Source organism: Hyaena hyaena, unplaced genomic scaffold, assembly GCF_003009895.1.
Source record: "Hyaena hyaena isolate Hyena2069 unplaced genomic scaffold, ASM300989v1 scaffold_541, whole genome shotgun sequence".
Lineage (NCBI taxonomy): Eukaryota > Metazoa > Chordata > Mammalia > Carnivora > Hyaenidae > Hyaena > Hyaena hyaena.
In genome coordinates this window covers 850,119-876,203 of record NW_024081174.1, presented here as the reverse complement: position 1 = coordinate 876,203, position 26,085 = coordinate 850,119, and the positions used below count along the sequence as shown (strand labels likewise).

The window sequence follows — 26,085 nt, the reverse complement described above, 5'->3', positions numbered from 1 at the left end:
TGCTAGAAAATTTTTAGCGCTTTTATCCCTTATGCCTCCAATGATACGTTTCCTCTCCATTTGGCTTTTATTCCATATAACTTTTATTGACTTAGAATTTTTTCCCCAGTATCCAAATATCCAATGCCTCCTGAATTTAGATGCGTAGTGTTTGCTTCCCCTTTTTCTTATATCCTATTACAGTCACAGGTGCAAAGTCACTTACATTCTTGAGAGAGACAAAAACGGAGGGTGGGCTGCCTGGGTGGCTCAGTCAGTTGAGTGTCTGACTTTGGCTAAGGTCATGATCTCACAGTTTATAGGTTCAAGCCCTTCATCAGGCTCCATGCTGACAGCACAAAGCCTCTCAGATCCTTTCTTCCTCTTTCTCTGCTCCTCCCCCACTCATCATCATCTCTCTCTCTCTCTTTCTCTCTCTGTGTGTGTCTCTCTCTCTCAAAATTAAATGAATCAATCCTTATAACTTCATGCCATTGGGCCTCAGCACTGAGCAGAAGTCTCAGCCCACACCATGCCCATAGATCCTAGTCCTCCGCCAATCTCTCGCTACCCCCAGCAGCATGAAGGCCCAGCTTTGCTTTGCCTCAACATCCAGCGTCACTTTGGCTGTCCCAGGTTACATCGCAACAGGCTCACTTTTCCTACACTTGCTACTTTACTTTCTTCATCTCCTAGTTGCCTCACTTTCAAATTATTCTCATCGTCATATGTCATCTCAAAATTCATGACATACTAAACTTTAATTCGTGTGGCTGAAGAGAAGGTGTACAGAGCTGAACCTATGTATATTTGAGTTCTATTATGGGGAAGGTGAATTTTCTAACACTTGATGAGATCTACATGCCACATGTTAACAGCCTAAAGGTTCACTTAATGTGCTTTCAAAAACAGTTCTTTCTTATTGCTTATTTGAACTGTTAAGCCTGTCATCATACCAATAGTGAGGTACCTCCCAGGTACTGGGTACAACAGCAGACACACCAGAGTTGATATCCTGACAGACGCTGCACTTCAGTTTTCATGATATCATACCATCCTGGTTTTCCTCCTTCCCAGTTGTTGCTGTCCATCTATTTGGGTTGACTGACTTCTAAATATTTGGTAGTTTGGGGATTGGTCTGAACTTCTCTTCTCTATTCTTCTCTTGGCATAGATGATTTCCATGCGGGCCCATGGCTTTAGACACAGCAGACAGGGCCCCCAAGAGTATATCTCCAACCCATACATCCAGACTCTTAAGTCTGGCTTCCTCAAATGTTGCCTCCGCCTGGATATCCAATAGACATCTCAAACTTGTCATGACCAAAATGTTCTTTCCCTAGTACTTGCCCTATCTCCAAGGTACAAACAATCACCCAGTTGCTCAAACCAAAAAACTCCAATATACCTTTGATTTCTCCTTCATACTGAGTAATTGTTAAGTTTTATTGCTTTTGTTTCAAATTCTACCTTGAATCTGTCCACCTTCTCTAACTTACAACCAACTATTGCCCTACACCAGGCCGGGACCCCACCTGTACTATTGTAGGGTCCACTCAACCAGGTCTCTGTTTCTGCTGTTGACCTCCATAATCTATTTTTCATATGATTAGCTAGACAGATCATATTTAAAAAGAGTAATCATGTCATTCTCTTGTTCATGACCCATCAATTGCTCTGTTTTTTTTTTAAATTCTTTTAATGTTTTATTTATTTCTGAGAGAGAGAGAGAGAGAGAGAGAGAGAGAGAGAGCATGAGCAGGGGAGGTCCAGAGAGAGAGAGAGACATGGAATCTGAAGCAGGCTCCAGGCTCTGAGCTGTCAGCACAAAGCCTGATGCGGGGCTCAAACCCACAAACCATGCGATCATGACCTGAGCCTAAGTTGGATGCTTAACTGGCTGAGCCACCCAGGCGTCCCTCTCTGTTGTTTTTAAAATTAGATCGAAACACCTCACTACAGCTTACCAAGACCATGACATCTGGACTTGCCTCCAAGTTTCACCTCCCTGCATCCACCCCCTCCCTACTTCACCCTACCAACATCCCTCCAGCTTCTTGAGTATATCAAGGTCCGTTCTCCCTTCAGGATTGGAAGGATGAAGAAGGTGAACAATTCTGCATCAAAGATTAAAACATACATAAATTTGGTGTTGAACTTGAAACTTCATTTCCTTGCCTTGGGTGTAATAAGTCATTGTGTCTGTGTTTATCTCTGAAACAAGTGCTTACTTAAAGCCAAAACCAGGTTCTTCTTTTTCCCTATTACTCCTTGGCACCTCAAAAGCTTGCTCGGTAAATAAATAAATGAATTAATGGACAAATCAATACCGTTGCATAAGCACCCTTCCAATCAGGACTTTCCCCCACCTTTAGATGAAAGGTGAGCATCGTTTGCTCTCCTTCCCCGCAACGCTCTCCTGCTTAGCTGAAGCAGGACTGAATAGGACACTAGACCTGGACTCTGCGAATCTATTAAATGTGTAACTGTAAACAAAAAGTACTTCTCTTGAAGCCTTGAATCCTCACTTGTGAAATGAAGGATTTGGAATAGATTGGTGGTTTTCCAAACTTTCTAAATGAAACAAAAGTTTTGAAACAAAATTATATAATGAGCTGTAATATGTGAATCATTTAAAAACCGATGCTGCCTTGGTTGCAGGGGCTGGTGTTCTTGGAGTCCTGCCAATCGGTAAACTCCTCTGTCCCTGCCTTTGGGGAGCCCAGAGGCACCTCCATGGATGCTCTGCAAAGCCCAGTTCAAAAGCCACTGGACTCAAAAGTCTCTGAGGCCCCTGGTAGATTTAACATTTCATGAGTCCAACTCTGAAATAAACAACAGATGTTGCCAACTAAAGCCGAATGAAATGTATTCATGCACTCCTTTAAAAATTAAATGCAAGACTTTTCTCCCCCTTAAAAATCAAGCAAAATTCATTGCTTGGAATTCTGACAGAGTATACAAAGAGCCTTTTAAATGCTAAAGAACATTCATAAATGACTTTGTCACAAAGTGTTATAAGATTTTGCAAAATTGAGCTTATGTAGGTTTTTGCTGACTTGAAGTGTTATTGATTAGAAAATACCTTCCACCCTCGGGGCCATGCGTGCCTCAGAAGGTTTCAGATCCAGGAACTTAAGTCGGCTCACCTATGTACTGGAAAGGTCAACCCGCCGTGGAAACCCATTAAAACACACGCGCACATTCACTCAGTTTGGAGGTTGAGAGTGGCAGATCCAATCTCACCCAGAGCCACATTGCAGCCTCCAGGAGGCTGATGTAATTCTCCTGTGATTCTGTGGTTTAAATGGAATTGATTATTTTAAAATATTAGATATGGCATTGCTTGCTTTTTCACATTGAATTAAGCTCTCCTATACATAGAGCTACAGACTAAGTAGACAAATACATAGAGTTGTACACACAGCCTCTTTCTCATACATATGTATGCGCACACACCTGCACTTGGGCACACACATACAAAGAGGAGATAATATTAATAGCTTACATATGTGTAAGGATTTACATTTATACAACACTTCATATATAGCAGCTCATTCAATCCCCCTAAGAACTCTGTAAGCTCTGTACTTAAGAGCTTCTATGGATGAAAAAACAATGCACTAAGTGATTTTCATAAGTGTATCTTGTTTAATTGTTCCCATATTTCAAATGAAAATATGGAGGCTCTGAAAATCCCAGTGACTTATTCAGCATCACAATGCCGAAAGTCAGGTCTGTGAATACAAACCAGGACTATTGACTGTTGAGGGCAACAGTGTTCTCTATCACACAGGTTCAACTAATCCCAAAACAGAATGTGTGTTTCTTCGGTATCAAAGTTGGCTCTGTCAGAGCAGCTTCTTTTAGAACAATCATTCTGGATTGCATTTTTAATGCTAGAGCTACATTTATGCAAGACCTTTCATATCCACTCTCCAGGCTCTCGCTTGGGTTGGATGGTGCCATCTATGACAAGCCGGTTGAAGCCAAAAGGGTGCCAACAGGGTCACCGAAAGTTCCATGTATGGAATTTGACCTCATTCTTTCCGGTGCCAATCCAGAGTAAGATGCTTCTGACTGGAGAAATAACACTGGGGCAGTGGTTTGCATCCTCTTCCAAAATATCTCAACTTCCCGGTAGAATGGTAGCCTCCATCCCTTGCTTTCCATTTCCTTTACTGCAGTTCACATTGTATTTACCCTTCAATGTGATAAGTTATATGATCCTCCCAGTCTCCTTAATTTACAGCTGGCAAGATTAGCTGACTGGTCCCATAGGAACAAGAGAGACGTGATGATTAGCTTTTGTGGTTTAGTGACTTTCTACTGCTGGGTCTCATTAATAGGACATCAACCAAGAAATTTCATTCACATATAGCTTAAGCCTGTTGTGCAAAATCTCAAGAGCCTGCCACAGCCTGGAGGTTATAAAAATGGTCCCGGATTAAGCTGCTCTGTGAGGAAGGAATGAGAATCACCCAAGATAAACTACCAGTCTTGTAACTAAATGGTACAGAGCTTCTAGGGAGGAAGAAAGACAAATGGTTTCCTTGATTACAAATCTCTCAGTCTTGCAGGAAACCTATTCTCCAACTCTGAGACCGTTTTTGGAGGAGCACCATCTGCCACTGGCTCAGTTCTAATGAAGAAAGGGTTCGATACAGTGGTGATGGATCCTCTCCATGGTCCCATTCATCCTGGGGGAAGCTGACCACTTCCTGCAGCACTGCCTCCCCTCTGTGGCTGTTGTTCTTTGTGGAAGGTGATTTTTCCCAGGAAATAGGACAAGGCAGGGAATCCAGAGACATGGTGCCGCCATCCTTCTTTTGGCCCCAAAACCTACCATGTGGTTTTTGACACATCAGACACATACTCTATGACTCAGTTTATCCATAAAATGGAGTGAACAAATCCACTCACGGTTCTTCATACAAAATTAAATGTGCAGTAGCTATAAATGTCTGCAGATTCCTGGAAGAATATGATGCTATAGTTGTGATTGTCTCCAAGGAAGATGCTTGCTTGAGTTTAATTATTGTTACTGAAAGAAGAATTAGCACACTATTGGCTTCTGAAGTGAACTTGAACCCAGCCTCCAACATCCAGGCAAAGACTTGTAGCTATGCTGAGTACCAGCTGGGACACTTGTTCTAGATGAATCTAACATCTTGTACACATGTGAACTAATGATTCACACATTGCAGTTCCCTCCTCCACGGTGACACTAACACCTTTACTTCTCAACTGAACTCATTGACACCCCCACCCAATTTCTGGCCACCACTTCAACAGAAGTCAACTAAGTCCCTCTGGTAGAAAAAGTACAAAGAGAGAATGGGGAAGCAGAAGCTCAGGAGAGCAAGATTAAAGGTGCCATGATAAAAGCAAAAACATCTCAAAAAAGAAAAGTATGATTCTTCTTCCTCTGTTGGCCTGGAAACAAGTACATTCAGTCATGATTATGGTGAACAGATTTTCCATATCAAAAACTCTTGGAACAAACAGTCTCACCAGGAGCCTTTGTGCCACTTCTGAGGGTGAAATATGGTGTTGGAGAAACAGTTTGAGTCCTGAAATATGAATGTCTAGAAGACATCAATAGATTTGGAGTCAATGGCAAAGTAGATTTTAAAATGACATTGTTCAGAAAACCCAAAGGTATATGTTTAATTGAAGTCATATTCTTAGCATAAAAGTATGATTTTATATAAATGCAGTAGTGGGTAGAAATGACTAATAGATTTTGGCCACTCAGTCTCTCCACAACCAAAACTCAAGGGGATATGTTAGATAATCTCCAAGGCCCTTTCCTGAGTTAATATTGTATAATGCATAATTTATTCTCTATGTTATAATGGTCTTGCTTCAAAAGCACAGTGTGCGCACACACACAGACACACACATACACACAGAGTCACTCACGCACTCACTCACAAGTATGGCACTTGACTTCTATTATGGCAAATACACATTGGTCTTTCCATCAGAAATACACCTCTAGGTCTTTGCCCAGTGAGATAATAAAATGATGTCTAAATATTCAATAAGTAACCCAAAAACACACTTGCTCGGCCCTCTGGGCTTTGGGCCATCACAGCTTTCTCTGGCTTTCATGTCAGTGTGTACCTCCACGATGGAATGACAACAGCCACTCTCAAATCTCCCAGCTCCCAGAAGTTTAGCTAACAGCTGGTTTTACCACCCTCTCTCCACTTTCCAGCAATAGAAAGATTAATGGCATCACATACTTGCACCAGTAAATTAATACTCAAGAGCTTAGTTGTTCTTATTCAAGCTCTTTAACTTCTCTAGCCTCAGATTCTCTAACTGTAAGTGGGTATAATAGTAGTATCTATCTCATAAGACTGTCGTGAGGAACAAATAAAATAATATATATAAAATGCTGTATCTCATATCAACTTTTTATTTTCCAAAGGTATTAAAACATGCCTAAGACTCCGAGAGCAGCCTTTGTCTTCAAAAGCTATTGATATTTTCCGGGTGCCTGGAGTGGCTCCATAGTTTGAGGGTCTGACTTTTGACTTCAGCTCAGGTCATGATCTTATAGTTCGTGAGTTCTTCAAGTCCTGCTTTGGGCTCTGTGTCAACAGTGCAGAGCTTACTTGGGATTCTCTCTCCCTCTCTCTCTGCCCTTACCCCACTCTTACATGTTCTCTCTCTCTAACAATAAATAAACTTTAAAAAAAGAGCTATAGATATTTGTATCAATTTATCGTCAGATGATCAGCCACTGACTTCCCAATCTTGAATGCGTCAGTTCCTCAGTTAGGTCCCATGCCACCAACTGGCTGCAGACATGGCCACAAGAGAGAAAGACAGACCCCATGTATTGGAAGCCATATACCTAGAGAGACAAAATAAATTTCAGATGTCCTAGTATCCTCACAGCTAGGAGGTATTTTTGTTTTTGCTGAGTGCACCAGTGATTTCTCTTCTTACAGACATAACACACTGACCAAAGATGTAGACAGAGCTCTATTGAGCACGATAATTACCACCATTTATTTTTAATAGTAAAAAACCAGAATGCAAAAAGATTTCTAAAGAATGTAATATCAATTTTATGTGCCAGCTCTGCTAGGTTATGATGCCCAGTTATTTGGTCAAATACTGGTCAAGATGTTGTTGGGAATGTATTCTTAGATGTGATTAACATTTAAATCCATAGACTTTGAGTAAAGTAGATTACTGTACCATAAAACACTATAACGTGGGTGGGCCACTCAATTGGCTGAACGCCTTAAGGGCAAAGGCCAATTTCCTGAAAAAGAAGCAATTTTGCCTCAAGCCTGCAACTTAGAAATCTTGCAGACTTCAGACTCAAAACAGAAATATCTACTCTTCCTTGAACCTGCTCTAGAGATTTTGGACTTGCCAGCCCCCATAATCATGAATCAATTCCTTAAAAAAAAAAAAAAAAAAAAAAACCTTCTGCCTCTCCCTCAATCTTTCCCCACCCACTCCCTTAAGATAGACAGACAGATAGATGATAGATAGATAGATAGATGGGTAGATAGATGGATAGATAGATGGATAGATAGATAGATGATAGATAAATCATCAATCCATCTAATTTATTGATTCTATTTCTCTGCAGAAGCACTACTAATAGAAAGAATGATCACTACTATAAAGTTAAAACATACAAAACCGTTGTTTTTGTAGTTCAGAAAACAATTGAATATTGGCAATTTCATATAGTTTGACTAACACACATACATATACATACAAATTCTAAAATGAGAAAAAATCTGAATAGTTGATCCCTTTGTGAAATTATGAGTGATTTCATTTTATTCATAATTTTTAGCATTTTAATCATCAAAAATTAATTTTTAGTATTTTGAAATCAGAAAAATATATGTCAGTATTTGTCACTACCAAGTCTTTTCTTCAGCAGTGCCATAAGGCTTGAAATAAGCTAAGCCATCATAAATCATTAAAGGATTCCCTTTAAACATAACTACTGTGCGGTAGCCATTTTATTTATTAACACCTTAGCAAAATGATTAGCTTCCAGGAATGTGAAAGTATATGACCAACTATTAAATATTGATGAGTCAGGAAATGGCAAAATAATATCCTAAGCAAAATGCCTTGCCTGGGGGAAAGTTATTTTAGGAATGGTACTAGGGTAGAATGTTCAAGAAAGGGGCATAGGGCCCACAAGGAATTCCTAGAAAGCTGCTTGGAGACTAAAAGAAAGATTGGCTCCTGGAAGGAAGATAAGGCTTTGAAACCACATACATCTCATGTTGCTTTGAACCAGCCACACATTGGTGGCTAATGGAATGTGGTCCTGGTGACAGATTCCTATGAAGCAAAGGCAACAGATGCTGGCTTCACTCAAACTCATCTGGGTTGGTTTGGTTTGGTTTTCTAAAGAGAAAAATCCCCAAGACCAATGTATGGAAGAGACAAATATTACTTTCAACAGAGCTCTTAAAAGTAAATACTTATTGCTATTTTTGCAAGGCATTAGTGTCATGTCAATAATAGAAAACATTTGCCTGGATTTCAAGAATACCACAATTTCTCTATGATGAGAAAACTCTTTGGGGGTTTTCCTTCTTAATCAAACTTCCATCCAAAGCAATGGATGTCTGTTGTTTATGATAAGATCTATAATTCTGGGAGGTTATGAAAAATGAGGAAACGATTTGGCTTGAGGAGCCCTGTTTGGAGACTGCAGGATTCATTTTAGCAGCTGATCAGTGCCTCTCCTCAGCCCTCTAGCACATGAAACCAGCCATGGAAGTGGTCTTTTATACCAGGCTTACCTAGTGGGGGTTGACCATTCTCATGGACCACCCTGAACTTGGTCACGTGACTTGCTTCCACCAATGGGACAGCAGCAGACCTGATGCAAGCAGACATGCACACGTTCTGGCTCCCTCTTCTGCCCCTTCACCTTCACCTTGAGATCATGCCTAGAATACCTGCTGAAGCTGAAGGCCCAGGGAACAGACATGTGACTCGGTTGCCCTGCTTGAGGCCCCAAGGCCAAATAAGATCAACAGAGCCATCTAACCACTGATAGATAATAGATCAAAGATAAATGCTTGTAGTTGATTCCCACTGAATCATCCATATGGCAGCTTTAGAGTACCAAGACATGTAAGTAGAGTCATATTTGTAGTCATATTTCACTCCTTATTTCTCACCAACACCTACCAGTCTTATCTTACTCCACCAAAGTCCTGCTGATGCTGTGATTTATATAATTTTTTTAGTGAGTTATGAGACAATAAAATTATGCCATTTTCAATTGCTTTATTAGGAACTTTCATGGAATCAGAAGAAGAGAATTTATACATTTCTCACCTGTGATATATCGACAAGGACAGACTGCAAGATGATAAAACTTGAAAGTAACTCTGCAGTACTGGGTTTGATGAGTAGTAAGAAACTCCGCCCCTGGCAAAGGCAGGAGGAGGGGCCCAGTCAGCCTGTTACGGGTTGGAGGGGGAAGGGGGTCACAGACAAGCCCTGATATCAAGGAGGTCAACCTGGAGGACAAGGGGGAGATGTCCTGAGGTGAGCAGGCACTGGATGGTCGGCAAGATTCTAAGTGCATCCCAGAGACCAGAGACCTTGGAAAGGTTGATGGCATGACAAAGAATGAAGACAAGTGACACAACTGTGTTTTCAGGAGTATTGGCAGGACAGAGTCCCCAGCCCCAACAGGGTGACAGACAGAGACTTCGTTTTAAGGCAACAAAGAAGTAAAACTTAGCCTGACTTGGCATCTTCTGGGCAACAAAACAGAAACTGAGTAATTTGAACAGAATTTGGCCAAAGAGGAAAAAGAGAAGTATGTGATGATGCCAAGCACCCTGAGTATTCAAAGTCAAGTGACCTTCCTTTCTTTCACCTTTGCAGATTTGTAGCAGGAAGAAAATGATAATATGCTTCTTGTTCTGGGCTTGAAAAAGCAAATCAGCATGCTGGTTCAGTATTATTGGGGTAATTTTTTACATTAAAAAATATTGATTTTAAATATCTATCATATTTTTTAAGCAAAATAACAATCTACAGAGGAATTCCAGCATTTTCCAAATTGTATGTAACACGAAGTCGTACTTATGCGGACTCAGTCTGAAGACAGTTAAACGAATTATTCAGAAAATTCAGACTCTTGAAAACCTTTAAGGAATGAAAAAAAGCTCTGTTTGGCCTACATTATTCCGGTTGACTACCTAAATTGATCAAATTCATCCCTCAACTTTATATCTCATTCTGCTGCACGTATAAACAAAATCCTACTTGTGGTTGCTCTAATTGCAGGCAATGAGCTCCAAAAACCAACTGAAGAGTCATGCAGTCAGATCTTTCTAATTTAATACCTGCAGGCTTTCTAAAACTGGAGGCAAATTTAAATCTAAAGTTAAAGCATAGCCCCCGGTAGGCTTCAATTACTAGACCCATGTGTGAATGTGTGCACACACACGCACTCTTTACTGCAATTTATTACAAGAAGTACATACAATGTACCTTGCATAAAAATTCCCTGAAAACTATACATCTGATTCATAATTAGTTTTTCTTCATAAACCGGGCTATAGATTAATCTAATTGTGTTGCCTACATTCGAATTTTAGCTTTTATTTGCTTCTGTTTGCCTTACTCCAAAGTCTCAAACACATATATCAGCTTTATCTGCTGTGGGCAGGTAGAGTTTGAGGCCATCACTCAGCAGTTTAGAACACAAGAGAAGCCAAGCTGAAGCTTCCTAATGTAGATGAGAGCAACAAAATCAGAGAAGGTACCCTCTATTCATGAGAAGACATTTATTTGAACTTCCTTAGCACTCCTGAGGTCATCTTTTTCTCTAGGAAATTAAAGGAAGGCTCAAGGAAAACCTAACACGACATGTTCTAAAATGGACGACATAGAATCCAGAGAATCATTTCTTCCTGAATTGAAGAGTTCCTGTAAAGGGTATCTTTTCCTTAACTTCTGTGTAAGCAGACTGGTTGTACAGTGCTCACATCTCAGAAAATACCAGAGGAGCCAGGCAAATCCCATTGTTAATTAAATGTATTTATTTGGTCACTCACACTACTCATATTAAAGACAGGCAGAATCAGGCCTTCCCATGGCTCTATTCTTACTCCCAATCTGCCTTGTCCATTAAGAAATCATGTTTTTGATAAATTCCTATGATGCAGGTGATCTTGACTCTTATTGTTGCAAATATGTCCAAAGTCATGCCCTGGTTGGCTCCCTCCATCTTGGGCCCTCTCCATATTTGTACCCTGTGATGTCTATGTGAACATGGACTGAATGAGCCAGATCTTTGTTCTTAACTTTTGATTGCCACCGTCTGACGTGCTATGCTGAGGCTTTTTTCCTTTCCCTTCCCAATTACTAGCTCCTGTTGTACTACCAGACTACAGTGCTGTCAATATCATTTGGGACTGTTTTAATTCTTCACAGCGACCAAAGTTATCAGTGTCTGGAACCCTGAGCAAGTGCAGCTTGAAACAACTCCTCATCACCAAAGTCAAGTTCATGTAGAGTGAAGAAAAGCAGGAGAGACATCCTCAAACAATGTAATGACACCCAGGACAGTCTGATGCTTCTTCCAGAAGGGAGTAGAGCAACACTCCACCCTTTTTCATAGAAACTTTGGTATATGATGCAATCTCTGGATGAATCTGGATACCCTACACCAGTCATCAAACTGCTCACACCCTGGAATGACTGGTGACATCGGACGTTCTTTGAAGGCATCACCACTGCAGGCCAGCATCCTGCACAAGGCATCACACAGTAAGACCTCAATAAGCATTTGTTTACTTAGTCCTTTCCTGTAGAAGATCCACCATTAGCAACTGACATATTCTGGATTTTTTGGCTTGATAGATTTTTATTTTTTTGTGAGTTGTTTGGTTTTAAGTCTATTATTTTGTTTTTCTTATTAGAAAAGTAATATGTATTCACTTCAGTACATTTGAAAAATATATTCATGTTAAGGTACACCCGTGTATATTACTCACATTTTCACTAAAGTATCATCACATTTTGATGTGTCATTAAATAGTCATCTACAGCATGGTTAGTAGCTGCATAGTATTCCCTTACTTGGAATATCACTATTATTTTATTCAATTGTCATTGTTACCAAGTAGAACAGTGTATGTCTCAGAATAATGGCTTACTATGTATTTTTCAATGAATAAGTGAATTAAATAGACATTTAGTTTTTCTCCATTTTCCTCTATGAAAAATAACACTGCCACGAACATGTTTATGGTTGAATCCTTGGGCACATACCTAAGTCATCCATTGGATGAATTCCTAAAGATTAAAAATTCTGGTCAAAGAGTAGAAATTTGCTGGGTTTTAATCCCATCATTTAAAATTTTCTAGAAATGACTAAGCCTCCTCCTCCACACACACACAGAAACAATCCACATTATTCAAGGTGACAACTGTTTGCATCCCTCTGTTTAGCCTTACAATGGGAAAAAAAAATCTAGCCCTCTCTCTTCTTGCTTCATAAGAAGAACCTGGACCTAAGTGATTAGAGCATATGATTACAAGGACATGAATCTATTAGGCATGAAATAAAATGGGTCAGGAAAATATCCTTTTATTTGATTCACCAGGGGCCAAATAGGAATAATTACAGGCTGTGCAGTACTGTCCAGTCACATAAGTGACTAAATTGGATCGTAATGAGTGTTTTGTGTCCTTCCAATTTGGCCATATGGCCCGTACTTCCTTTGAGCAAGTGCAGTGAAAGATAGACTTCAGTCGCAGTGTCAGTATCGTCTTATGATCTACAGGTTGCCAGGGACAGAAGAACGTCATCCTCTTCATCTGCCTCCCTTCAGACAGGACTACACTTAAAATTTGCTGCAGAGGATGTATCCTGCTGTAAAATGCTTTCCTGCAAGGAATTGAAAGACAATATGCATATCGGGTAACGGAAATGCCCCAAATATTATTGAGACATATTTGCAAACGTGATATTTAATTGCAAGCTTTTCCTTTTGTGTGGCACTCACATAATTCGAAAATGAAATCCTAAACACCTGGAAATACCATTAGCAAAGTGCTTTATGATATGACCATAAATCCCTGTTACCAACAAACTCAAGTTCAAGTGTATTTCTTGTATTTCTATAGATTCTTTCAGTGAATACTAGAGCTGTTCCTTAAGACCATTATTTCCTAAGCATCAGCATGACTACTGAGATTATCCACTTCAATTAGACATGGTTTGTCAAAGGGGTTCTTTAACACACATGTTAAGTGGTCATTTTCAACTTACATTACTGAGACTGTGCATGTATACCTACAGTATCCAGAATCAAACGTAATATAACACATTTTCATTCCTTCCCCACTTTTATCATGCTGCTAGGTTTTTTTTTCATTACACAATGACTTGTTGACCTAGAATTTTATTTTTTCGAGTACAGAAAATCTTAACAACAAAAATAATGACTCTAAAATTACCAAACGTAATTATGGGAACTATTTGATCTTAACATGTGAGAGACACATCAAAGGATGACAACCCAGGCTTCACAGGATAGAGACTTCTGGGAACAATTATTTCTGTTGTTAAAAAGGAGAGGAGGGGGTGGAGGCTGAAGAAAAGAATTATCTGTTTCTCTTTCATTTAGATATCATTCATAATTGAATGTATGTATTGAAAGACAGTTTTAAATGTGCAAAACTTTATTTCTCTAAGGACATTCCATCATTTAATTAATAAATAGGTTGTAATAAATATGGTCTTATCATTAAACTATTCATGGGTGCAATAAAAGTAACAGGGTGTTACTGAAATGCTACAAGATGGCAATTGTAGATGCACATTTCATCTAGGGAATAGTCACATTGTCAGTGGGAATGTGACCTTTATTTCCTAAGTCTTTGAAAATGCCTTCTTTCGACCTATAAACATGTCTTCAGACAAACCAGTTCAGAAGACAAGATACAATAAAAAGCGAATAAGATTTGCTGTGCCTGGGTGGCTCAGTCATTTAAGCATATGACTATTTCAGCTCAGGTCATGATCTCATAGTTCATGAGTTCAAGCCCCCCATCAGGCTCTGCACTGACAACACAGAGCCTGATTGGGATTCTCTCTCTCTCTCTCAAAAATAAATCAATAAACTTTTTTTAAAAAGGCAAACAATACTAGTTTCCATATATTTTCTTCATAAACTCAGTGAGGTCAGTTGCAAGGAGAGGAAATCAAGCACTGAGTGCTCAAATATATTGCCCAAAGTAGTGGAGAGGAATTTAAAACTGGAATGTTGGATTCCTAAACACCAGGCAATAATATTAAAATCTGATTTGTAATATTTGATTAATGGTTTTTCCACTAGCCAATTTGCTAAATGAATTACCCTTCCTAATGTTACAGAGATTAAAACTGCCTGCATGACCTTGGGCAAGTCACCTTAGCTCCCTGAGCTTGCCTAACCTTATTTTTAAATGGGACCTTTTCAAAATTTTTTTAATGTTTATTTATTTTTGAGAGAAAGAGATAGAGTGGGAGTGCGAGACTCAGAATCCGAAGCAGACTCCAGGCTCTGAGCTGTCAGCACTGAGCCCAACGCAGGGCTTGAACTCACAAGTGGTGAGATCGTGATCTGAACTGAAGTCGAACACTTAACTGACTGAACCACCCAGGTGCCCCTAAATGGGTCTTTTACGTATCTATGTATAAGGTCTACCAGATGATCTTAGAGATATATTCCAGGTCTGGGATTCTATGTTTTTGTAATATAATATCAGTTATTTGATTAGTCACTCTACACAGCTGAATCACTGACTCTGTCCACATATTGTTTCCATTTTCCTAAAACATTGAGCCATGGTTTCAAATAATATAAAGCTCTATAGATTACCATTATCTACAGTCACAAAAAAGTTTTAATATATCATACTATAGAGGTGCCAAATTAAGCCAAATAGAATGAATTTGAGCAACTGCGAAAGAAATCGTTACAGAGAGAGAACCTAAAATACACCTTAGTGATTATAGATTTTGCAAGGGAATGGTTTGCTTTAAAGAGAAACCATGGAAATCATAAAACTTGATAAACTCTCCTTAAAATAGGATGGGAAGATTTATTTTCCAAGCATGGTCTTGTGGAATATTTTCTAATTAAGGGCATCATTGTATTAGTCTGTTTTAAATGAATTGTTTTCTCACTAATGTAGGTGAAACCAAAGACAAAATTGATACTGGTTCTTCAAAGCCAGAGCCCATTTCCCCATCGCCCCTTCCTAGGGGTGGAAGAACAGGGATAAGATATTAGTTCCACTGTTCAGTGCCTTGTCAAATATCTCACAGCACATTAGTGACCAAATCTAGAAATAGAACCCTGGAGGTTTTGGTCTTTCTTGACAAATATAATCACTACCAATCATATTTTTCCCAGTTATTTTTGAAGAATAGGTAACTCTTGTACATGATCACTCCTCCCTACCCCCATACAAAAAGGCATTTTGTGATTCATGGGTTAAGAGTATGCAGTTTTGACACTAACCAAATGTTTCACATTCCAAACAAACTTATGAGTCAACCGAAGACCTTAAGTTGCAGCAACATGGAATGGCCTTCTGGGTCTTTTGGAGACAGCTTTCTTTTCACTCTGTGTCTGAGAAGGAATGTTGCTTCACACCTCCCTTCCACCCCCCTCTGATTCTCTGGATTTGGCCAACAGGGATGAGAGGGCAGCGAGCAAAGGATCAGAAAAGAGGGAGATTATCCCAGAAGTCTATCCCGTGTCAAGACTCTGACTGTGAAGCCTCTATAGATAAAAACTAAGAGTTCAGACTACAGATCAGACTGACCTGGAGTGCTAGCTTTCCACTGTAGATCTTTTCCTAACTGCGTGACCCTGGGTAAGACTTATAATCTCTCTAAACCACAAGTTCCTTATTCATTACAAGAAAAAAAAATAGGGAATAATTATAAAGCACTCATGGGTTTCATGAAGGGATAAATTAAGATAGCATATATCAAAGCTAGCACAGTGTTGGGCACCTAAGTCATGGATATTCATGATAAAGATTACATATTGTTGGGGCACCTGGGTGGCTCAGTTGGTTAAGCATCCAACTTCTGTTCAGGTCATGGTCTCACAGTCTGTGAGTTCAAGTCCCTGTCAAGCTCTGTGCTGACAGCTCAAAGCCTGGAGCCTGCTTCAGATTCTGAGTCTCCCTCCCTCTCTGCTTTCCCTTGCTTGTGCTCTGTCTCTCTGTCTCTCTCTCTCTTTCAAAAATACAAATGAGCATTACAAAAAAAATTTTTAAGATTACATATTTTCATGAATGCTCCAGGTCATTGTGCATTTTATGCCTTTTGAATACACAACAGCGACTTCAATTAAGGGGTTTGTCTAGAGGGGCTGTTGTTCTCAGTGAAGAATTAATGTTGAAGCCTTGTCTCGTATTGCACTAATATCATATCTGTATTTGTTTCCTAGGCTGCAATAGCAAAGCGCCACAAAATGAGTGGCTAAAAACAAATTTATTCTCTCAGTTCTAGAAATGAGAGGTCCAAAACCAAGGTGTCAGATAGGCTTTGCTCCCCCACGAGTCCAGGTAAAATTCTTCCTTGTGTCTTGTAGCTTCTCGTTTGGCCAATAATCCTTCGGGTTCCTTGGCTTACAGCTGCCTTGCTCCAATCTCTGCCTCCACCCTTGACCTTCTCATTGTATCTGTGCATTTGTGTTATCTCCTCTTCTTATAAAGATACGTGTCATATTGGATTAGGGACCCACAATACTCCAGTATGACCTTACCTTAACTAATTACAATTGCAACAACCTTATTTCCAAATCAAGTCACTTTCTAAAATACTGGGGTTTGGGTCTTCGATATCAATTTTTGGAGGACACGATTCAACCCATAACAATATCTCCACCTGGACCACTGCAGTAGCTTCTTTCAAAGGCCTTCCTTCCCCACCCCTCTGCCCATCCCCACCACCACCTAGACTCTAGTCAAAACAGATCAGCAAGAGAGGGATTAATAATATGGATTATAGCAAGTATTATGAATTCATTTTTAAGTACTCCTAATAAGCCACTGAAATTAATCAAGCCATGTTCAGTATTTTAGGATTTTCTCTGGATCATGCTGACAATACAGCCATCTGTCATCATGTCATATTTTGATTGATTCATTTGACAATAGTCTCTCATTCTAATTTAAAGCAAATAAGAAACAAGCCCTGACCAGGACTTATACTGTGGACATCAACCATTTGGGGGTCAAATACTACCTATAATTAGATCTGTTACTGATTCTTTGAGAACATTTGGCAAATCATTTGTTATTTTCATATATTTGAAATTCATAAGGGCAATTAATTATCAGTTAACTGAATAGATGCCTGAAATGTTGGGACTCCTCACTTAAAATGTCATGGTATCATCTTAAAAACCTTCAAAAGGAAACTCTTCAATAGTACTCATAACTCTTAAAATGTTATTTTTATAAGAAGTAACCTGAGAAAGACTCTGCCTATGACACTGCATTAACTTTATATCAGAAAACTTAAAATAATTCTTTCTTCAAGAAATTATTTTCAATTTGTTTAACAATTGATGTCTTAATATTTAGCCAGGAACTTCTGTTCAATGAATCCATCCAGCCTAAAATTCCCAATGCACATCAGTTCAGATACCAAGTGCTGACTGCCATGAACTATATGCTTTCTGATCACAGTACAAGGATGAAGCATTCAGATCCTACAAAAGAAAAAGCTCACTATGAGAAAAAAGTCAACTTCCATGGAAAGGAAGCCCACAGACCATTAGAGTTTCATGTGATTTGTGTAGTAACACCTCAGTGAAGCACAAGAATTGCTTCACATTCAGCGAGTTCAAAGTTCTCCACATCACACCAAAACTACACTTAAAAATGTCCTACGGAAATAATGAATGAATGCCTTTCCAATTATTTTCTCACAAGGCTCAGTAATAAAGTAATTATGGAAACCACAATATGGATTTTTCTTTTAAGAGGCTCACACTTGGGGCTCCTGGGTGGCTCAGTCAGTCAAGCGTCCGACTTTGGCTCAGGTCATGATCTCATGATTCATGGGTTCGGGCTCTGCATCGGGCTCTGTGCTGACAGCTCAGAGCCTGGAACTTGTTTCGGATTCTGTGTTTCCCTCTCTCTCTGTCCCTCCCCTGCTCACGCTCTCTCTCTCTCTCTCTCTCTCTGTCTCTGTTTCTCTCTCTGTCTCTCTCAGAAATAAATAACATTAAAAAAATGGAAACCTTTACAATAAAAAAAAAAGAGATTCATACTTGACACTTCCGTGTTGGGATGGTCACTTTCATATCTATATACATGTTGTCTCGCTATCCTGAAACTTTCTTCTTCACATCAGCAATACTGCCTCTATAAAGATATAACACTTTAGATGCTTCATATGTGCTAGACAATATTCTAGGACTTTACAAAAATTCATCATTTAATTCTTCCAACATCTTAAGAAGGTGGTTACTATGATAATCTTCATTTTCCAGATGAGTAAGCTGAGCTGTCTGAACCCAGGCATTCTGGCTCCAGAGCCTATAGACCCTTAAACATCATAGCATCTTGGCTCTAAGTATCACTGGCCAGAACACTTACACTTTGACTATATCTAATAGGCATCTCCTCACCTTTAAAATATCTGAGAAACAGGGGCTTCTGTGTCAGTTGGTTGAGCTTGATACTTTGGCTCAGGTCATGGTCTCATGGTCCACGGGTTCATGCCCTGCATCTGGTTCTCTGCTGACAGCTCAGCTGATTAGGATTCTGTGTCTCACTCTCTCTCTCTGTCCCTCCCCCCCTCTCAAAAATAAACATAAAAAAATGAAATATCTGAGAAACCTTTTTTTCTCCCAACTCTTACATTTCCCATAATTTTTCTCATTTCTATATGCACTGGTATCAATTCTTTCAGCTGCCCAGGCTGGAATTGAGACTGGTCCTCAAATTCTCTCCTTTCCTCACACCCATCTTCCCATCCATCAGCATTTCCCTTCTAGATATTTTTGGAATCTAACCACATCTCCCCAACCACCACATACCATCTTCATTCATGTATCTGCTAGTTTTCACCTGGACCATTGCAGTAGCCTCTTCAAATGCTGACCTGCTCCACCTACCCTGTCCCTGGGACATATACAAGCATACATGCACTAGTGTAAACTCTGCAATAAGACAGGCTCGTTAAAACAAAAATACAGATAATGGCCGACCTTGCCTCAAACCCAGCAGAGTTTCCCTTCCCGTTGTAATGGATGACCAGTCTATGCCCCCACTGAGAGACAGACCCCTTGCTCACTGGGTCCCATCTCCCTTTCCTCACCCAGACACCTTGCTCCTGTGATTCTCCCCTGTCCTAGATCATTACTTGTCTTCCTCCCTAGATTCCATCAACAAAGCTGTCCCAAGCAGGTCTTTAATGACCACCATTTTCCTGTGTCCGGTATACCTTGAAAGTAGAGTCATTCTGTAAAACACTGTTCCTAGTCACTCTCTAACATCCGACTTATTTTAATGGAACATATCACAAGGTAAAATTCAATTATACATACACTATTTATCAGCCTGCGTATTACTTGACCCCATCTGTGGATTCTAAGCTTCATGAAACAGGAACTCTTCTTCACAGATCTAGAAGGGTGACTTGTATCCAGCAGACACAGCATAAACATCTTGGAATGAATGAATGAATGAATGAATGAATGAGGAACTGAATGGATAGATCCTACTCTTCTTTCCATGTCTTTTCTTCACTATAAAGGAAATGCTTTATCTGTGATAAGGGTCTGAGCAGTATCAAACATATTTCTTGGATCTTGCATATATCATTCTTATTTTAATGGATATTAGTAAATTCTATTAGTTTATTAGACACCAAAATAGTAGCTATATGTACGTACCACTATTTGATATAAATGCATTGTCAACCCTGAATTGTATTACTTTACTCACCTTCATGAATTATTCACTTTATGTCTGAATAGTTGAATTCACCATCTCCAATTCCCTCTGCAATCAATGATCAACACCATGGTTTCCTTGAACTCTCTCCATTCCTTTTTTGAAATCGCTTTAAATTCAAGTTTTATTATCTGCATTGTTGCAAACCCTTTTGGCAAAAGGCTTGAAAGAAACAAATTCATGTATTTAAATCTATGTACTATCTCTTTTCAAAATCTCACTATTTGTAACCTCCCCAACCTGCCTAACAATTATATACATCTCTGAATGTGGCTTTAGGGGCCCTTTGTTCCCGAGACTACAAAAGCAATTACACTTTTAAAACGCTACTGCAAAAAACTAATCACAATAAACAGAATGAAATGTCATTCTGAATGACAGGATGGAGCTTCAGAGAACATCAGTATTCACATGGCAAACCCCAATTTGCTGAGCCCACCAACAGGTCGCCCGGTTCTCCCTACAGTGTTGACAAATACAATTGCTGAGGCTGCTGGGCTATAATAAGGAGATCTTGAAAAGAGGTTGGGAGAAAGCTTGTAATGATAGTATTTGGAGTTTATTGCCATCCAATAAAAATAATCGCCTGCTCTGCCTGCAAAGTCCCAGCTGACAAAGCCATGTGGCCTTATGTAGCTTTACTCTGGGAAACCTTGTAGAGGGCCAACCACAGATTGGCAAGAGAGTCCCACCTTTCTCCTGGGGTCTAGAGAGAAATGGCGTCATGACTTCTAAGGAAAGACATTCCTGTCTGTCACGTAGGATATGTTCAAGACCTGATGGGAAAATATCAGGACAGCAATGCCTTGTGTTCTGGGAAGAAGCTTCTGGGGTGTTCCTCACTGAATGAATAATGTCTGGAGATGTGCTGTACAACATATGCCTATAGTTGGCAATAGTGTGTTGCGCACTTAAAATTTTAAGAGGGTAGATCTCGTGTTAAGTGTTCTTATCAAACACACGAGAAGGGCCATAAGGAAACAAAAACAAACAAATAAATAGCAAGTTTCTACTTGAGTGAAAAGCACTGTTTCTGAACCTAGCTCCTCTCTGTGAAGAGCCCGTGACAAGACACCCTAACTAAATGTCAGGGTGCCCATTCCTGGAGGCAGCTGGGAGAAGACTGAATCCTAGTCAATGTGTGATGTAGAAAGGCTAGAGGGATGCCATCACAGCGTGCTCATGGGCCGTCCAGAAGATCAGGGACTCTCCTCTGTCACTCTCTTAAGGGGCAACTGAATGCCTGATGAATTCACGCTGCCTACATCATTGGACCTGCTCTCCCAGGAAGTGTTCGCACAACTGAAAGTGGGAATTAGTTTACAGAACAATCTGTCTTCAACACAGGCCATGTGTCAACACACACTACTACAGTTCTGGTAAAGAAGAAAACAAGCACACTGTTTTTCAGGCAGTGACATGACTGGGTATTTTAGCTCTTTGAAATACTCAGCCGTTAAAATACATGTTTTCAGTGTCTCTCGTAGCAACAATGGTCCTCAGACATCAAGCATTTGGGGGATTTCTTCATCAATTCCCTCAGGACAGGAGATGATCTCAGACATAGGGCTTATAGCCCCCTCCAGCCTCCTAACATCCTCTCTCTAGGCGACCTCATCCATCTGGTTTAAATATTGAGGTTCTGAGTATAGTTTGCTTGTTTTTCTTATTCTGAAAACAATTGTCTCGTGATGGGTGCAGGAAAGAGCAAAATTTTAGCAGTCTACTTCTTCCTGATGCGGATGCCTCTCTTAGACACACAGAACCTTACTTACCCTCAGGGACTTCCGTGCAGATCCATATATTGAGATTCATAGATAACAATAAGATTTGAAGCAGAAAAACACTATTGGAAGTGTTTATGTGATTTCTGTTACATAAGATGCTGCACTCTGGTCTTGTGCTGAGTATCAAGTAAGAATTAAACAAAAGCAAGCAGGATTCTTGGGATCAGCTGGGTCACATAGCCTTATAGGGAAAAGAAAGGATAATTGGGCTACATGCATGTTACCTCTCTGGATTACCTGGACTCCCTTTACCTCACCAGGCAAGTGGATGACCTGGTCAGTACACTGGGCAGGACTCGAGCTCTCCAGTTATTTCCAAGCCAAGCACTTTCAAGTCAGGTCAGCTCTTCACTGCAAGCAGAGAACTTGCAAGGCCGCAGAGCTCCTTCTTGGTCCTCATCCCGGTCTGTGTCCAAGGCCTGGACCCAAAGCAGAGACACCAAGTGAGGACCCAGGGTCTGACCAGGAAAGGATGGGCCCAGCGAAATGTGGGCCCAGAGAGAAAAGGAGGAACAGCAGTAGCCTGTGTAGACAAGTGAGTAGAGTACAGTCAGGCCACCCCTGGAGGCTGTAGGGTGTTGTCCATAACACACATTACCTCTTCGAACCCTCTACATTGCGTAGGTGGGCTACAACCAGAAAGGGCCTGAGCTATACGGCATAGGTGCCCCAAGATTCTCTCCTGAGGCCTATCTCTTCCCGTCTCATCCTGTCCTTGATTCCTTGTAATTTAACCCACACTCATGTTTTAATCCTCATATACCCAGAAATGCCACCTGCATTTCAACCCAGCATCTCTAACATTGGTCTTTTTTTTTTTTTAAGTGTTTATTAATTTTTGAGAGACAGAGCAGGGACATAGAGAGAGAGAGGACACAGAATTCGAAGCAGGCTCCAGGCTCTGAGCTGTCAGCACTGAGCCCAATGTGGGGCTCTAATTCATGAGCTGTGAGATCATGACCTGAACTGAAGGCGAACGCTTAACTGGCAGAGCCCCCAAGCACCCCTAACATTGGTCTTAATATTCCACTTGTGTTTATTTCAAAATCCCTTGTCCCTTGTCTTAACCCAGGAGTCAGGAACCTTTTGCTGTAAAGGGCCAAAAAGGGAATATTTTAGGCTTTGCGGGCCACACAGTCTCTACCAGTAGTCAACCCTACCATTGTGGTACAAAAGCAGCCATAAACAGTATATAAAGGAATGGTCACAGTCATTCTCTGATAAAACTTTATTAACCAAAATTGTCAACAATCTCAATTCATCCCAAAGGGTGGTGGTCTGCTAATCTTTGCTTAACATTCACCCAGTGTTTAAGCTGAACACCTGAGGGACATCCTGGGGGCCTCCCTCTTTCTCACCACCTAAATCAAAGTGACAACTAAGTTTTATTAATTTTATCTTAACAAATATCTCCAATCCTACCACTGTCTGTAGTCTGGCCTCAACTGTTAGACTAGCTTCCTGACATGTCACAAACCTCTCCCTTTCAATCCATCTTTCTCCCTTCCAACAAATATGTTGCATATAATTTTTATATCATTGCCTCCATGAATGTTAGCCAACAATTATTTTGTAGCCCGTAGGAGAAACTCCAAACCTCTTACATGACATGTGACCCTTGTGTAATTAGGATCCTTAGCCTTCTGCCCTCCCACTGCATCGCTCATTCCATGGCTTACAACCCACCTGCCGTTTCACTGGCTTGCACCTTGCTTGGACTATTCATGCCATTCCTTCTACCAGTGTCCTCCTGGGCTCCCCACACGGGTGCAGCTAGTTAACTCCAACTCACTAAGACCCATCGCGGACACTCAGTGAGCCATCATCCAACAGAGCCCATCTGTCTTCTTTTTCTTCTCCTGTACCTAATGCAAATCTCCCTTAGAGTATTCACATCATTTTATCACAAATATCTTTATATGCACTTTACATCCTTAACAGAAAGCACCTAGCTTGGTCCCTAGCACAAAGTACATGCTCACTAAATGGTCACTGATTTAATAAACAAATTAATTAACTGGTCAGTTACTGTATCCCAAGGTATACCCATGATGCCTTTGAATAGATAACCTGGTGGAATTCTGTCCACTTCGAAAGTGATAACAGCGAGGTTTAATTCATTTTGAAAATAATTAAGTACCTTAAATATTTCCCCTTTTCTCATCTTTCAAGTTTTTATAGCTGCATCTAGAATAGTCTCAATATGATTCCTATATTCACTACAAACTTAATTCATCATTTAAAGTATGTTAAAATATTGTATGTAAAAATATTACCACTATTATTATTACTTGAAAAATGCAAGATATTTTAGCAAAATTAACTTTATGCACACACTACACTGTATGCATGAGAAAGTTTAAATTCAGCTTTCTGAGTAGTTTGTAGGCTTGGTAATAAAGTACCAACTAGAAACATGTATTGTGAAGTGTACCTGCTTATTCTCCTATACTGAGCTTGGCAAACTTTTCTGTAAAAGGCCAGACAGTAAATATTTTAGGTTCTGCAGTGCATGTTTTTCCTATTGTGTATTCGTGTGTGTGTGTGTGTGTGTGTGTGTGTGTGTGTGCTTTACAACCCTTTAAAAGTATGAAAACCCAGGCCTGGGTGGCTCAGTCAATTGAGCATCTGAGTCTTGGTTTCAGCTCAGGTCATGATCCCAGAATCATGGGATCGAGCCCCGTGCCAGACTCTGTGCTGAGCATGGAGCCCACTTGGGATTCTCTCTCTCCTTTTGCCCCTCTTTCTGGCTCACGTGCTCTCTCCCTCTCTCTAAAACAGATAGATGATAGATAGATAGATAGATAGATAGATAGATAGATAGATATGAAACTCACCTTAGTTTTCATGCTATAAAAAATTTTTTTAATAAACTTTTAATAGAGCACTAGTGACCAGACAGATATTTTTTACAAGGCATGGTTTGCCAATCTCTGTTCTGTAACGGTTGTTTGCACTCCACTAATTATTTTGTTTTAGCATCTTTTTTATCAAGTTTTAGATGGGTCTTAAATAAATAAGTAGTGCATTCATACTTATATGTACATCAGGTAATGTAAATTCAGCTAAATTCTTTGACTCTCAACAGTCAATAGGACACAGCTTTATTTATTCTACTTTGTTTTTAATTTTAGAAGGAAAAACCAATACCTTATTGACCAGTTATCACAGTATGAGGGCAAACATGTGGTCTAAAATGATCCCAGGTTTTATTTTTTTTAATGTTTTATTTATTTCTAGGAGAGAGAGAGAGAGTCAGCGTGAGCAGGGGAGGGTCAGAGAGAGAGGGAGTCACAGACTGAAACAGGCTCCAGGCTCTGAGCTGCTAGTCAGCACAGAGCCCGACGCGGGGCTCGAACCCACGAACCGCGAGATCATGACCTAAGCGAAAGTCGGACGCTTAAGCGACTAAGCCACCCAGGTGCTCCAAAACGATCCCAGGTTTTAACTACAATGGAGTTGGGGGGAAAAAAAAGATGAGTAATATATCTGCCGTGGTAGACATATATTTCTAACTAACTGCAACATCTGTATCTTCCCAGATGCTCCTTGTGCATCTAAAATTGTACAGAAATTGGAAATAGGGAAAACCAAGTGTTCCAGAGGACAGAGAGAATGCATGCAAAGACCCTAAGATGCACCCAAATGGAAATATGCAATAGACAGATGTGCATTATCATCTTTAGACAGGCATGACCAAAGAGAATCATGAGCACATAGGTGGTAGTTTAAATCAAGAGAATGGATGAAAGTACCCAGAAGGAGGGCATGAGAGAAGAAGAATCAGTGCGCGGAGGACAATCTTGGCAGAATATGGGAGTGTTTTTTTCTTGGTCCCACCATGGAAGGTGTCTCCTAAAATGCAATTAAAGAGTCAACAGGGGGCAATGGCTTTCTCTCCAAAATTAGAAAGTGCTCAACTGGCTTGTATGTCCTGAGAATATATTCAAAAAGTGATACAGGAAAAGAGGAAAGACAAAGTAGGAGCAAAGCGATCCAACATTTGTTTCTCTAAATCCCCTTGGGGTTTCAGAAAGTACAATGCAGTGACAAGCACTATTCTCTATGGGCACCTATTTCAAAAGAGGTTGCGCCTATGTATATAGAATGTCACTGGTTAAAGGAATCACTTGTTTCTGCAGTTCACACATTTACAACCTATCTGTAAATAGCTACACACACCACAAGTGTAATAAAGGCTCTGAGAATAGAACTCTACCATTTTTCCCATTGGTACTATGAGAACTGGTTCAGCTCTTTTCTGCATTTTTCTGCAACTGTGTAAAAGTGCAACAGGTAGTATTCAAGT

At 40.1% G+C, this 26,085-nt stretch overlaps 1 long non-coding RNA gene across 1 annotated transcript; it reads right to left on the bottom strand.

Moving 5' to 3' along the window:
* Positions 1–12,645: 12,645 nt before the first annotated feature.
* On the bottom strand, positions 12,646–20,166 carry LOC120247694. The gene is made up of 4 exons (XR_005532391.1): positions 19,981–20,166; positions 19,581–19,700; positions 18,300–18,393; positions 12,646–12,901 (listed from the first exon to the last, which is right to left on the bottom strand). It is a non-coding gene; the product is annotated as an uncharacterized LOC120247694 (long non-coding RNA).
* Between the last annotated feature and the right edge of the window lie 5,919 nt (positions 20,167–26,085).